This window comes from Oryzias melastigma, linkage group LG4 (genome assembly GCF_002922805.2).
Source record: "Oryzias melastigma strain HK-1 linkage group LG4, ASM292280v2, whole genome shotgun sequence".
Classification (NCBI taxonomy): Eukaryota; Metazoa; Chordata; class Actinopteri; order Beloniformes; family Adrianichthyidae; genus Oryzias; species Oryzias melastigma.
In genome coordinates, this window is record NC_050515.1 from 23431892 (window position 1) to 23445658 (window position 13767).

The window sequence follows — 13767 nt, forward strand, 5'->3', positions numbered from 1 at the left end:
TCCAGCTGGGGTTTTAATGGTTACACCACGCCTCCTGTTTGAACATAATTACAGTCCTATATCCAAAATAAAAAGTCAATAATCATAAATATCAATGCCCAGTACAGATGTCTCAGAAACAGTTAACGAAAGAAGACAAATAAAGGCTACAAAACAAAAACTGCCAGAAGATTGTTGTTGTTGCTGTGAAGTTGTGCAATGGAGTAAACAAGCACTGATGTAGTTGTGAAACTAACCTTGGCAACCTATCCTTCAGGGGCTCTTTTAACCTTCCATCGTGGCTGTGGCTTTAAAGAGTAATTATAACTATTCTAATAAATCATTGGTTTGTAGTTTTGGTTAGTTGGTTTAAGTTAGATAAGCTTTGTCATTTCTGTTTACATGTCAATATAAGCAAAATAGTGATAAAAGCTTTAATTTACTTTTAGTGTGATGTACTGCTTTTAATGTATAGAATTCTTGCATTAGGATTCAACACCAAAGTTGATAGTAAAAAGAATGAAGAAGATAATGGTGCATCAAAGTAATATTTATGGAAAATGATCATGTTTGACTTTCTTCCCCGTTGATTCAAGTAAATCTGCTGCAGCAGGAGGATCTCATTTGACAGAGGGTATTTTATTTTGAAAAGAACCTCAGAGTACTGCTGTCAAAAGTTAAAAAAAAAGTTGTTAAAATTTGAAAAACATCTTTTGTTATAACTCAATTTGTTCTAAATGTTCAAAATGCTATTTTTTAAATAAATGGTTTCATGGGCATCTGAAGTGGGACTTGGTAGCTTTCTCTGGGTCAGCGTCCATAAGAAATGAGCTCAAATGGCTTTTTTAGTGTTAAAAGTTGCAGACCCCTGGTCTATACAAATGATAAAGCTAAGGAAAAACAGATTAAAAGCAGAGTGGACAGGTACCAAGATTACAGATTTAAAAAAGGGTAAAAGTAAACAGGATATTACTAGATTACAAAGAGATTAGGCGAAAGTCTGACTCCTCTGGAGCAAAACACAACACAAGTGCCTACAAATATCTGATGACTGCTGGATTTTCTTGAAAAGATGAAACCACGTTTTTGATAGGAGAACAACAGTTTCATCTTTTCTTGCTTTGTGTGTTAGTAGAAATGCGTTGTACTAAACAGGTTTCAATGATTTTTAAAAATGGGGGAAACCAACATGCTCAAGGTTTTACGTCAAAAAAGAACGAAATACGGCGTCAGAGTTTTTCAGGGTAGGATGGAAACTGTAAACAAACAGCAGCATCCTAACTCTACACGTTTATTTAAAAATTGTTATTTAATAACCCAAAACAGCCCCTAGTGGCTTCATCTACCCAGTAGTTGCCCTCTTTTTCGCCTAACGTGCTTAGCTTTTGTCGGGATGGTTGCGCCCGGATTCTGACAGTCACGTTTCAGCGGCGCGCGCGGACAGAGGAGCCCCAACAACAGCAGCAGCCTTCACTTCTCTTCTTCTCTTTTTACGAATAAATCACGGGCCAGCCTGGACACTAACCAGAGCCGCTAAAGATAACAGAAGAGGAGAGGAGGAAGAGCTGCGTGTCAACAGATGTTCCTCTGAATTCATGAGCGGCGAACTTCACACGGCTAGCTTAAACACAGAGAAAAGTTAGCGTCCAGAATGACAGTCTTCTTCGGCAGAGCATGCTTTTCTGGAAGTTCAAAAACAAGCTCCAGTCAAACCGTTAAACTATGAGGAAGAACGGACGTACCAGGCAGTCTTTAGAAGAAGAAAAAAAAGCCCAAACTCCTGTTGAAGTCGCAGCTGAGAAAACGGTCCTTCTTCTTAGAGGCGCACACGCTTTTAGCTGAAGACCTGCACAGACAAGACGAAGGAGCAGACAGACGGAGTTTTTTCAGCGTTTTAATCCTGTCTGTCTGTCTGACTGACGGACTTTTTACTGAGGGCTTCTTGGGAGGGGCGGGGCTTGGAGGGGAGAAGGGGAGCGCGCGCGAGGAGGGCTCGTGCAGACCGTCCCAAAGTGGAACGCAGCTTCAAGCCCCCGCACGGAGACCGCACCGTCTTCCTGACACGCACTAACTCACACTACTGTGTGGGGAAGTGTCAACCTGACATTTTCGCGGTGTGAATGCCCCCGTTTTCTTTCACATGTTTACTTCATATTCTATGACTAATAGAGTTATGTTTTCTGTTGTACTAGAGGTGGGCTACTCAATGGTTGTCCAGGAGTTAGAAAAATATAGTATATATATTTTTCTTTCTTTCCATCTTTTTTAAAACTAGAAAAAAATATTGTTTGTTAAACTTGACAGTGATGTTGTAAAGCAGGGATGTCCAAAGTCTGGGACTTAAATTGAATGACTCCTGTCATAAAATCAAAAATATACAGCCTTCAGCACTTTTCAAGAACTAGGATTTCATGACTGATTGGCTATATTACTTAAGCCTTCGTAAACCTGTGGCAACAACCAGTAACTACTGAAAGACCCAATGAAAACTGTGTTTTTAACATGTTCTTGTGGCATTTTTTAATGATAGAAGACATATATCCAAGAATTTACGATTATAACTGCATTTGAGGTTTTTTTTAATTCAAATTGTGATAGATCAGGAGCAGATAAAATCCTTTCACTTGAAAAACTCTCGGTTTTGATGTATCAACTGCCAGTCTCCATTCCTGATGCATATTCTTTCACACAAATAGATACATTAACATCTCCATTTTCCACGTCTGAGCTGGTATCTTGCTCATAACAACTAGATGACTATATAGCTCCAATATTGCTTGCTGTTTTTTTTTTGCTACCCACATGTTAGCTTGGGGTTGTGAGGGGCTGTAAGCTAGTGGGATAGAGTGTAAATAAAGGAATGATGGGATATTAGAAAAAGTTATTTCTGCACCAACAGTCTTGCCCACAACTCAGAGGTGAATTTCTGATAAACTACTGCCTGCCGCTCTGTAAAATCATAATTAAGACTACTGAGAACGCTTTTTCAATAGAAGAAAATATAGTAGGAGAGGGGCTTTAAAAGCCAAACGAGAAGAACAGATTTATTTGTTTCTGTAATCAAAACCAGAATGGTTTGTACTCCTGAAAAAGATAAATATTTGTGGTATTTTCCTGTTCACATGGTTCACATTTACAAGGTTACCATAATCATATAATCATAGATAATATGTAACATTTCATAGTCAACGTTGACCTTTTTTTTTTACCCGTACAGACTTTATTTTTAATTCTGATCTTCAACTATGAAATTTACAGTAATTTTGGTGTCCATGTATTTAGATGGATTTCTGTTTGAAATACAGAAAAGTATTCCATTACAATAGCCTTTTCATTAAACAGTTCATTTGGATTTAATGCTATTATAAGGTTTCAAGGAAAACAGGTATGCCTTTGAACATTTCCATCACACCAAATCTTCCCGTTTTTGCAAAAAGTTTGGACACCCCTGCTCTAGAGGTAAAAAAATCAAAAACCCAATAAAGGTGCTTTACATTTGCTCTTTTAAATTAGCCTCTTTGGTTCTTTGGTTTGGATGATCCCCCTTGTGAAAGCTCACGGTGCAGACCAAACATGTGACTTCTGGTCCCCCTGAGAGTGAGTCCCTTTTCACATGAGGGTGCACCAAAGTGTGGAAGTGAAGTAAAGGGAGTAAATGATGACAGCATCCCATTCAAGGAGTGAAATATACAGCTCACTGTGAAAAACTGAACTAACAGCACACCCAAATAATTGTTAAATGACAAATAGTATCTAATAGATGTGGTGGAAGGGAGGAGTTGCATGTGCTTTTGACTCTGTCATAATCACAGAAATATATAGATTAACTTCTTTTCTCTTTCTTTTTTTTCCCTAACAAAACAAAATTGCCCAAAAGTGAGGACCAGTTAGAAACAGCATGGTTATTATAGGCAGTTTGCTCTGTTCCTGTGCTTGGTTTGTATCTGATAGTACTATGTGTGAAAGCAAACTAAACCAGATGAAGTGTGACACTTATTGTCTTTGTTGGTCCATTTCAACTGAGTCTATCTTAATATGAACGAAACATAAATTAATATTATTCTTAAGTTTAATTGTTACAGATGCACTGAAAGGGGGACATCCTAGAGCTGGTAGGCAGCAGAAGCACCAGGTGGTAGCTTGGGGTTTCTATAGTAACTGCAAGAGTTGGCAAAGCAACCCCAATTATGTAAAAGCCTAAAGTACAGTGCATGAGGGGCGGCCACTTTCAATGTCAAGTTTCAATGTTAAGTCAATAGTACGCAATCTGAAGTACTGCGCTGCGATTTGAATGTCGGGCACGGCCAGAGTTCTATTTTCAGAACTTTGGCGAGGTCGCCGTGTTGCATCTACCAATCAGGGACTCATCCTTGGACATGTGACATGTTCAGTGAAGCCGAACTGCAAGAAGATTTGCTGTTACCTCTCAGTTTGTTGTAGTATTATTCCAGAGTCATCTGCAAGCCCATTTGGAGGAGCAGCAAGAGCTGGGACCGAAGATCAAGCGAGGAGTTAAGTCTACAATGGCGCCCAACATGCAAAAGCAGGAGGTATGCACAGCGCTACACTGTTCAATGGCCATGTAACATCTGTACATATAACTGAGCAAATTCCAATGCATAGGTCAACCAATTGACATGAATATTGACTAGAGTTCTTCCTGACTGAGCGTTACTATGGAGACACAGGACGTTGCATCTGACGTCACTACTGGAACTGGTGTGGACACCATTAGCTCTGCTTGTGGTGTCCGGAGAGGTTATTTTGTAACCTCTCAAGTTTATTAGCGAGTCTTTAAACTGTCTATTTAATTTCTTGTTTTCCTGCTCGCATTTCAAAATAACAGGAAATTAAAGCCTAACAAAGCAACCAATAAAAGGGCTGTATTACAACGTTTAATGGCAAAGGGTGATAAAAGGAAGGTTGAAAGTGCTCTTGATGATCTTCTTGAAATTTGTGATGATGCCACATGTTTGCATGAATCTGTATTAGGTTTATTGGCTCGTGATGAAGTTGAAAAACATGAAATGCGTTTAAAGCAAAATTGCTGCCTAATAATGAATGTGTTGCTGAAGTTAAATTGTGGCTTTCTTGTAACAAAGCAACGTTTTTTCAAAATGAAATTGTTGAGGATATTGTTTCAAATGTAGAAAGTTCATGCTCAAGTAAGTCAAGTAGAACATCATCTTCAAGACTTAAAGCTGAAGTAAATAAGGCTGCATTGGTTGCTTGTATGGCCGTTTTAAAATAAAGGCACACATTGATAGAACAAGAACAACAACTGAAGAGAAAACGAGAAGAACTGGACTTGGAGGCTTAACTGGCTGTACTAGACACGTTTACTTGGATATATAAAAAGAACATCAAATGCAATGTTTATTTTAGAAAAAAAAATTGAGACGGAAATCCTCTTTAATCCCACTGCAACAGAATGCAAACCAGACGGACCAAAATCGATGCCATTGCCATTTAACACCTTGCAAATAACAGAGGAGGCACAAGGCCAAAGGGAAATCGGACTTAAGACAAACGAAAAAAACTGGCTTGGTGTTGGGCCTACCGACTGCTCTGTCTCCGTCGTAAGGCAAACTTGAGGGGGATCCTCTTGGATACTGAACATTCATTAAGGCTTTTGAACAAAGAATAACAACTAAAACAGGGACTGTCAACTGCTTGTATTTCCTTGAACAGTTAACAAGAGGACAGCCATGTTGTCTGCACTTGGCTTCTGAGCAAAGATATAAATTGGCTAAAGATTTTCTCAAAGAAGATTTTGAAAATCCATTCAGAATTGCAATTGCATATATGCAAAAGGCTTTGTCTTGGCAAACAATCAAAATCTGAGGATGTCCAGTCCTGCCAAGCATATTCTCTGTTTCTGCAAGCGTGCTATAATGTTATGCTGGAACTGCTGCATTGGCAAGAATTGAATATGCAAGTAAACATGAGAGTTGTAGTCTCAAAGTTACCAATCAAAATGAGAATACTATATCTAGGTCCCTGATTGGTCAAAGTACAACCTGGTTTAACTCATAAAAACTTGAATAGCTACACGTGAACGCAAGAGTTTTGCACACGGAAGCTTAAAATGTGTGTTTATGCACCTTTACATAAACTTTTTTATTAGAAGTGGCAAGTTGAACGCACATTGACAAGGGTAGTGTGAACTTAGCTTTAGGCCAACCCAGATCAGACAAGCCATCCTTCTCCATCACTGTACACAATCCAAACAGCAAGAGCCAATCCATCTGAATCAGTTAGAATATGAATCCAATATCATTCAATCTGCCTGAATCGTGTCTTCTTTTCATCTTTCAGTCAATACCTCACACACCGAATAAAGCACATTAACCAGCAGTGGCGCCACATACGCTCACGATAAACATCAGAAGAACACAGATAACTTCAAAAACAAGAGAAAGAATGCAGATTCAAAACAGCAAACTATGGCCAAATGCTCTGCATATCAGAGCTCACACCTACAAGAAACAATCCATGAAAGCTTTTAGAAAAACAGATCAGCCACCATGCATGAAAGACTCCTGTAGGGGAGCATTATGACAGATAAAATACGCACTCATGGCAGCATGAAAACTTTTTCAGTGAAAGCACAAATGTAGGGATCAAAAACACACATTCCTCAGACTTTTGATAAGGAAAGTCATCTAGAAAATCTCCCAGAGTGAGAGGACTCCTCACTGATCTTTACTACTCTCAGTTTTGGTTTCATTTTTGCTGGAAAGATGCTCCATCTTCTCAGTTATAAACCCCACATGAGTCATTTGATAAGACACTTGTATTTTTTAGGTTATTTTTAATATTCAAGTATATCACAACACAGAATCCCACGCCTCCCATTGACATATTGACTCAGCTTGGTTTATTAAAAACTAAATGTCACAGTTCTGATCTAATTCACAACTGCTACCTTGACTTAAATGAATCTCTAGATGACATTTGTTTGATCCTTCTTTGGTGCAGAGCCACTGTTTGTCTTAAAGCAACTTTAACAATACGGACAAGTACAGAAGTTCCAACCTTTCAGCCATATCTTGATTTTTTTTCCTCATATGAATGGAAGCAGTCCATGCTTATCCATGTTTCAAGTAGCAAAGCTCCATGAAGATGCAAACAGCAGACCAATCCTTATCTGTTCTTCCTGAGAAGCACGTATGCCAAGCCCACACAGCTTTTAGTCCTCTTGATAAAGTCTCTTGTTTATAAGAACATTTTTCTTTATTTTTAAAAACTCTTTGTTCTTTAGAAGTGTGGGGTGGATGTGGAGCAGAAGTACAGCGGTCGACTCCTGATCAGAAATGTCAAAACTCGATTCCTGCCTTATTAACTGATGTGTCACTGTGTCTTTGGGCTAGACACTGAACCCCACAAAGCTCCTGGTAGTTATAGGTTGTATGGCAGCAGAGCAGCCATCAGTGTGTGTTTGCATAGTACACATCATAGTACATATCATTTACTATTTACACTAGCTGAATTTTTCAGTGTAAGAAAGATGCATACTGGCCTTGAACTATGACATTTTTGTAAAGGTCTCGGTTCCTGCTTTAAACCTTAAATATTCAAGCACTTTAGTCTTTATGGGCATGCTGCAGGTGACAAGTGGTAGCAAACATAAACATGCAAGGGTAAGTAAGGGTGAGGTAGGTGAGGCGCAGGCGGGTCATACAGATGTTTTACTTTTTTCCAACTCCCTCAAACCCTGCCCTCTACACAAGGAGTCGGTTGATGCTGTTCCAGTGATAAGTGAGAGATCCTTGTGTGATCTGTGCTTGCAGATATTAGAAATGAATAAATTAAACCATCAGTTTAGTTTCTGTGGGCATCTAAAGGGGACTTACATATCACCTGCGTAACTCGTGAATGCAGCATTTGCATGCGGTCAATCGGGAGCCAATACTCGCACCCCACTAACGACTAAAGTGTGGCATTAGGGCACCGTACAACAGCATCACCCGTATTCTAGAACTACGTGAAACTTGGATGTATTCAGACTGAAAGTCAGTTGATTAGGACCGGGTCTGCGTAACCTTTGTACTATCTTATGGGGTCCAGATGTACCCAGCCTTATATTGACGTGTTATCTATCCCATGACAAATGTGGACAAGGGTGGACAGGATTTCATGACTGCCACGCACACCAGTAAAAATAACAAATCCTTTTTTTTAAAGTTCAACGTGCTGTCTTATGGGGTCCAGATGAACCCACTTTTAATGTAAACATACCTAGGATATCACAAATTAATTTGGTTCGAATCACGTCTTGAACCTTGCATTTGGTCTGTATTCAGACTGGAGTCTATCTGAGATCTCTGTTCCAGACCAAAGCTTGTAAACCAAACCACATGACTAAAGATCTCTTCAGTCATTGTCCAGGAATTACGAGGGCGGGACAAAGCAACAAGTGAAAGCATAATGGAAGTTCTACGCTTTGCAATCTTTGTCAGGATATTTCACTTATTCAAACTTTATATTTTGCTGACCGATTTTGAATATCTGCATATACACCAGGTACAACACTTTTCAATGCTGCTTTGATATGGTGGAGGAATGGTGCAAGACGGTAACAGAGGAGACGAAAGCTAAAAAGTTACACTGATAAGTGTTGATGACATATAGATTGATGGAGAAAAAGTGCGAGAAGCAATATGTATCACTTTAAAAGTTGTTTTAATGACCCTGCAGTTATCCAACCACATTTCAATGAGTTGCTGTGTCTTCTTGTTTCTCCACTACTGTGCATACATCCTAAAATGTCCGACTATAGTTGCTGTTTTGGTTAAGTTATTCCACTCCAAGCACAGAACTTGTTCATACTGAACAAACTCAGAGCAAACTGGACCTCAGTCTGATTGGAAACAAACCAAAACCACCTGAAGGATGGGTCTAAGAGCAGTTGCTGGTCCCAGGCAAGCGTCCGCTTGGGTATATGCAGAATCAAAATTTGTTCCTGATAATTGGGGGAAACAAACTTTGGTTCACAATGTCCCTTAAGGTGGTCGTATGTGTAACAATGAGGCAGAGGCGTCTCAATACATAAGCAACCAAGGTTTAACAACAACCATAAACAAAGGGGCAAGGCAAAGGCAAGTCAGAGTCCAGGCGTGGGTCGAGGCAGACAGGATGACGAGGAGACAGGCAGAGATCAAAACAAGGAGAAATAAAGAGAAACAGTCAGAAATGTATGCAGGGCAGTACAAGACTTCGCACTGAAGTGGTGACAGCAGCCAGACTATATACTGGTAGTGATGAGGTAGATGGGAAACAGCTGAGGGGATCTGGCTGAGGGAGGTGTGGCTGCATTTTCTGTATGCAGAAGCAAATCGGTTGCACCGCTTACCCCACATGCGCGAACCACTCGTCACTTCCGCTCTTCGCCCACTATACGACAGAGTCATTTACAAACAGTATACCTCCTTGATCACAATAATTTATGTTTTTCTCAACAACCAAGAGCTTCTCCTGACTGGATTACTGTGCGAAAAAAAGCCACAGAGTTACCGTTAATAACGTGTTTGGATTACCGGAGAAAATAAAGTTTTTTGAAGTGGCGCTGTATCCTCTTAACTTAGGGAGTAAACTGCCGTCATGTAAAACAGCAGAAGAAGAAAACATTTGTAGTCCCTTTGTAGTCACTGCAAGATCGTACGGTCCTGAACCTTAACTTGTCTTTTTCCTTTCGCTTTTTCAACAATAAGTGAATGTTTTCACTATGATAAACATTTTAAGTGCTATATTAACATCCTACGAGGTTATTATTGTTGTTACCGTCCGAAGACCGGAAAATGCTTTAGCGGAAGTGACGTGTGGTTCGTGCATGCGGGAGAGCGGTGCAACCGATTTGCTTCCGCATACAGAAAATGCAGCCACAGGAGTGACTGCTGAGAGTGGAAAGGAAGTGCAGGGTCAGTACTCAGGTGAGGGCGCCCTCTGGTGGTCAGACGTGGAGCCAGATGGAGAAATGCTGACAGTATGAGCCTCAAGGATACAGTAAGACACACCTGCGCTCCACTTAAGATGCTGCCACACCTCTCTACAACCCTCTACAGACCTGGACAACCTAGAAACCCTTTAACATCCATTCGGATCAATGCCCACATGGGTGCACATGATCAAGACCCAACTCTTGGAGAAAGCTTTTGGATTTATTTTGAGTCCTCACAATCATTACTCAGGTGACTTTTGCAGCAATTACCATGTAAGACAAACAACCAGTGGTGGAGGAATGTTGGTTTCTTTCTTTTATTTTAATTTGTGCAAACTTTGCACACACAACCAGGAAGAACGTTTCCATTGACAAAAATTATTTTTACTAAATTCTTGAAATAAAGGGAAATAAAAGGAATTTGTCCAAAAAACTAGTTAGATATTACACAAACATGTTTACAAAAAAGTATAGAAATGCTGCGACTAATATTTTTTTTACAGCCACTTAATCCTATTTGAGAAGATGTAAAACATGTTACCTCACCAGATAAAAAACTTTACGATCTAAAAAAACAAGACCTCAATTGAAACAGAGAAACCTTTTAGAAATCAACCTGTCAGACACACAAAAGCGATGAACACACAAGAATTTGAAAAGCACATGACTGAGTTTCTATAAGCAGCGGGGTGCACAGATCAATGAGATAACGAGAGGTGAGTTTTGACGGAAAGAATGGCAGACAGGAAACAAGGCCTCAACAAAACTAAAACAGATGAAGCAGGAAAAGGAATGTGAAACTTCACCAAGATCATTCAGCGGGCAGTACGAGAGAAAAAGGTGTTTAGAAACAGGCGTGTCTCACACTTAAAGACGATACAAGCTGAAGGGCAAAATTTACATTTATTCCGAGAAGGCGTGAAAGCGATAGAGCAGAAATCCAAATCAGTAATTAAAAAATAAATCTTTAAGCTATAAAAAAAACTAAAACAGGAATAACTATATTGCTAGTGCTGGGCAATATGAAAAATATATTTCACGATAAAAAATATTTTATATCACAATAACGATATATATCACGATATACCACAATAAAGTATATTTTTAGTTATTCTCTGAAAAAAATTGACCAAAATGTCATTACTTACTTTTGTCTGACTTTATTTTTTCAAGTAACATGTAACTGAATTGTTACAAATGAAGGATGAACGATACATATGGTGTGGGCAATAGTTAAGTGGGCAATAGATAAGTGTCAATTGTGCTATTTCTCTTCTATCATTTATATTTGTTAATTTTTTTTTTGCTCAACTTTTGTGCTATAATGTGTTTTCCTACTGAGAAACTTGAAACTGTTGCGCACTTTAAAGCATCTATTACTGTACAAATGACTATAGAAAACTGTTTACATGTAGAAAAGGAAGAAAAAAGGGAAATTACTTTTGGAAGAAAAGCTTATGATGGACACCATATACTAGAACAAATATAAAACATGAAAAGGTGATGACTTCAACCAGATCAACTGTGTATTGAAACAGTAATGGTATTAAAAATATATATTTTTTTTAAATGTCATTTTTTGTAATAAAATTTGAATGCAATTATTTTTGAAATTACCTTTTTTGAATGCAAAAGGTGAATGTTAGCACTCTCTCTCAAATTCCAGCTGGGACCTTTCAGTGTGGAGTTTGCATGTTCTCGTGCATGCAGGGGTTCTCTCCGGGCACTCCGGCTTCCTCCCACAGTCCAAAAACATTCATCGATACCTTCTCCAAAATGAACCAAGAGATCCGCGGAGGCAGGCAGTGAGGTGGGTATCCCAATATGAGCCCCCCTCCAGCTTTGACCCCGGCAGGTCTACACCTTTGTGTCAAAGACTCAGGAAAGCTGATCAACCTCATTAGGAAGATGGGGGTAGAAGTAAATCTGCAATCTCAGAGGTTTTCTTCTCAGAAATAAAGCTATAGGATAAGGGATAAAACTGTCCCACCAGACCCATGATATGTGGACAAAACACCAATGTCACCAGAAGATCAACCACAGCAGTCAAGCTTAACTGACCTTGTGCATCACTGATTCCTAAAGTCTGCTGCTTTTAGCTAATGACTCTTTTCAGACAGTTAAATTACTTTCCAATGTTCATATTCACTTCCAGTGAATCCCGCATCCTTGAGATTATTCTACTCATTGACACTCATTGACTACTCGCAACCACATTGCGTCCCGACCTTGTCAAACTCTTGCCGAGTTGTGTATATTATAGAACTGACAGTTCCTTGGGAGGATTCCCTTGATGAAGCCTATGAACGCAAGAAACTACGCTACTCTGACCTGGCGGCTGAGGCAGAAGACAGAAAATGGAAAGTCAGGGTGCGTCCCGTGGAGGTGGGGTGCAGGGGCTTTGTAGCCAGTTCGACAGCCAAGCTCCTCAGAGAAGTTGGAATCCGAGGACGGGCACATAGACAGGCCATTAAGGAGCTGACCAACACCACCGAGAGGGCAAGCCAGTGGTTGTGGCTGAAGAGGAGTGACACGGCCTGGACAGCAAAAACAACTAAATAACAGCGGGACACACGCCCAGGCTTGATCAACCTGTGGTGGGCCTACCTCAGAAGAGGGTGTATTGTGATAAAAGGCCGAAACACCCTATGACGCTGAGGTACACAACTGACGATGTGTCCTGCTGTAGAAATCTGAGGGAACTCCAAACAACTCAAAACTCTGCAGTTGGAGTGGTAAATAGGGATTTTTAACAGCTAGTCCTATCAAAACACATCCAACAGCTTCCTCTGAGCTTGACTCATGCGCAAGAATTATACTTTTATCATGACGTGTTGGCAACATTTGACCTTTTAGCTCCTTTTCCAAGTTGACTCCTGCATGTTAATAATTTACATAAATTATCAAATCTAGTAAAATGTGTTTTTGTCCCATAAAACTTTTCTGAGGTTGAACCTTCACATACTATTTTCAAAGTAATAAAGAGAATCCATTAATCTAAACTCAGTAGATGAGGGTTGTCAGTTCAACACATCATCCCAGTCTGGTTTCCTCACAGAGGAAATATGAATTTGTGAGTTATGCTGCCATCTTGTGGATGCATGGTGTCATTGACACAAATAGGACCAGAGTGTTTTAGCTTCATCTGGACGATAATTCAAAACTTGCTCTGAAAAATATGAATGAATTATATATAAAAACTGAAGTTATTGAAAAAAAAGAAAAAAAAACATGAAAAAACATGTCTGCTAGTCTAAAACTCAAAGAATTTGCAACTATATTTCCATCTGATTTTTTTTTTTGTTGGCTTGTTTCAAACACAAAATTAAAATAAAAACAAGAATTAAGAATTACAAATATAAAAGTATAGCAAACAATGTGTTTGAAAAGGATTGGGTAGAAGAAATGTCTTGGTCCCACCCCTTTTTGCAACACCTTATGTTACATATATCTTATTCATTACAGTTTTTGTTCTCAAAAACACTTCAAACTTCTGTATGACACCTATCCACAATGACATTTGCTCATATGTTTATAATGATCATTTCAGGCCTTGTAAAGATACAGCAGAGTCAAATTGTATGCTTTTTTTAAATAAATGTAAACTTTTGCTTTGTTTTAAGCCGTCATCCAACCCATTCTATAAATCCATATAACAAAATGGTGTGCACATTTTCTTTTTTGTTGTACAAGTACATTGCTTTTTGAAATGCAGCGGTTTTCTTAAATCGTAACCTCCATCTCTATCTTTGAACATTTGTTCTACGTTTACTGGAAGTAAATTGTTTATGGCTTTAAGCAAAATGAGTGCTGTTTTAAGTTTCACTACTTCCCATAGTTTCAACAAA

The 13767-nt window shown here is 39.2% G+C and overlaps 1 protein-coding gene across 3 annotated transcripts in view; it reads right to left on the minus strand.

Moving 5' to 3' along the window:
* tgfbr3 (transforming growth factor, beta receptor III) overlaps positions 1 to 13767 on the minus strand; it is a 90832-nt gene that overhangs the window by 74403 nt on the left and 2662 nt on the right. The window contains exon 2 of one of the 3 annotated variants that reach the window (XM_024278442.2): positions 1722 to 1825. The exons of 1 other annotated variant lie outside the window; for it this stretch is intronic. The gene's annotated coding sequence lies outside the window, so the exon portion shown is untranslated. Of the gene's footprint in view, positions 1 to 1721; positions 2118 to 13767 lie in introns of those variants that run through there. One more of the 3 variants, XM_024278440.2, reaches the window with a different exon arrangement.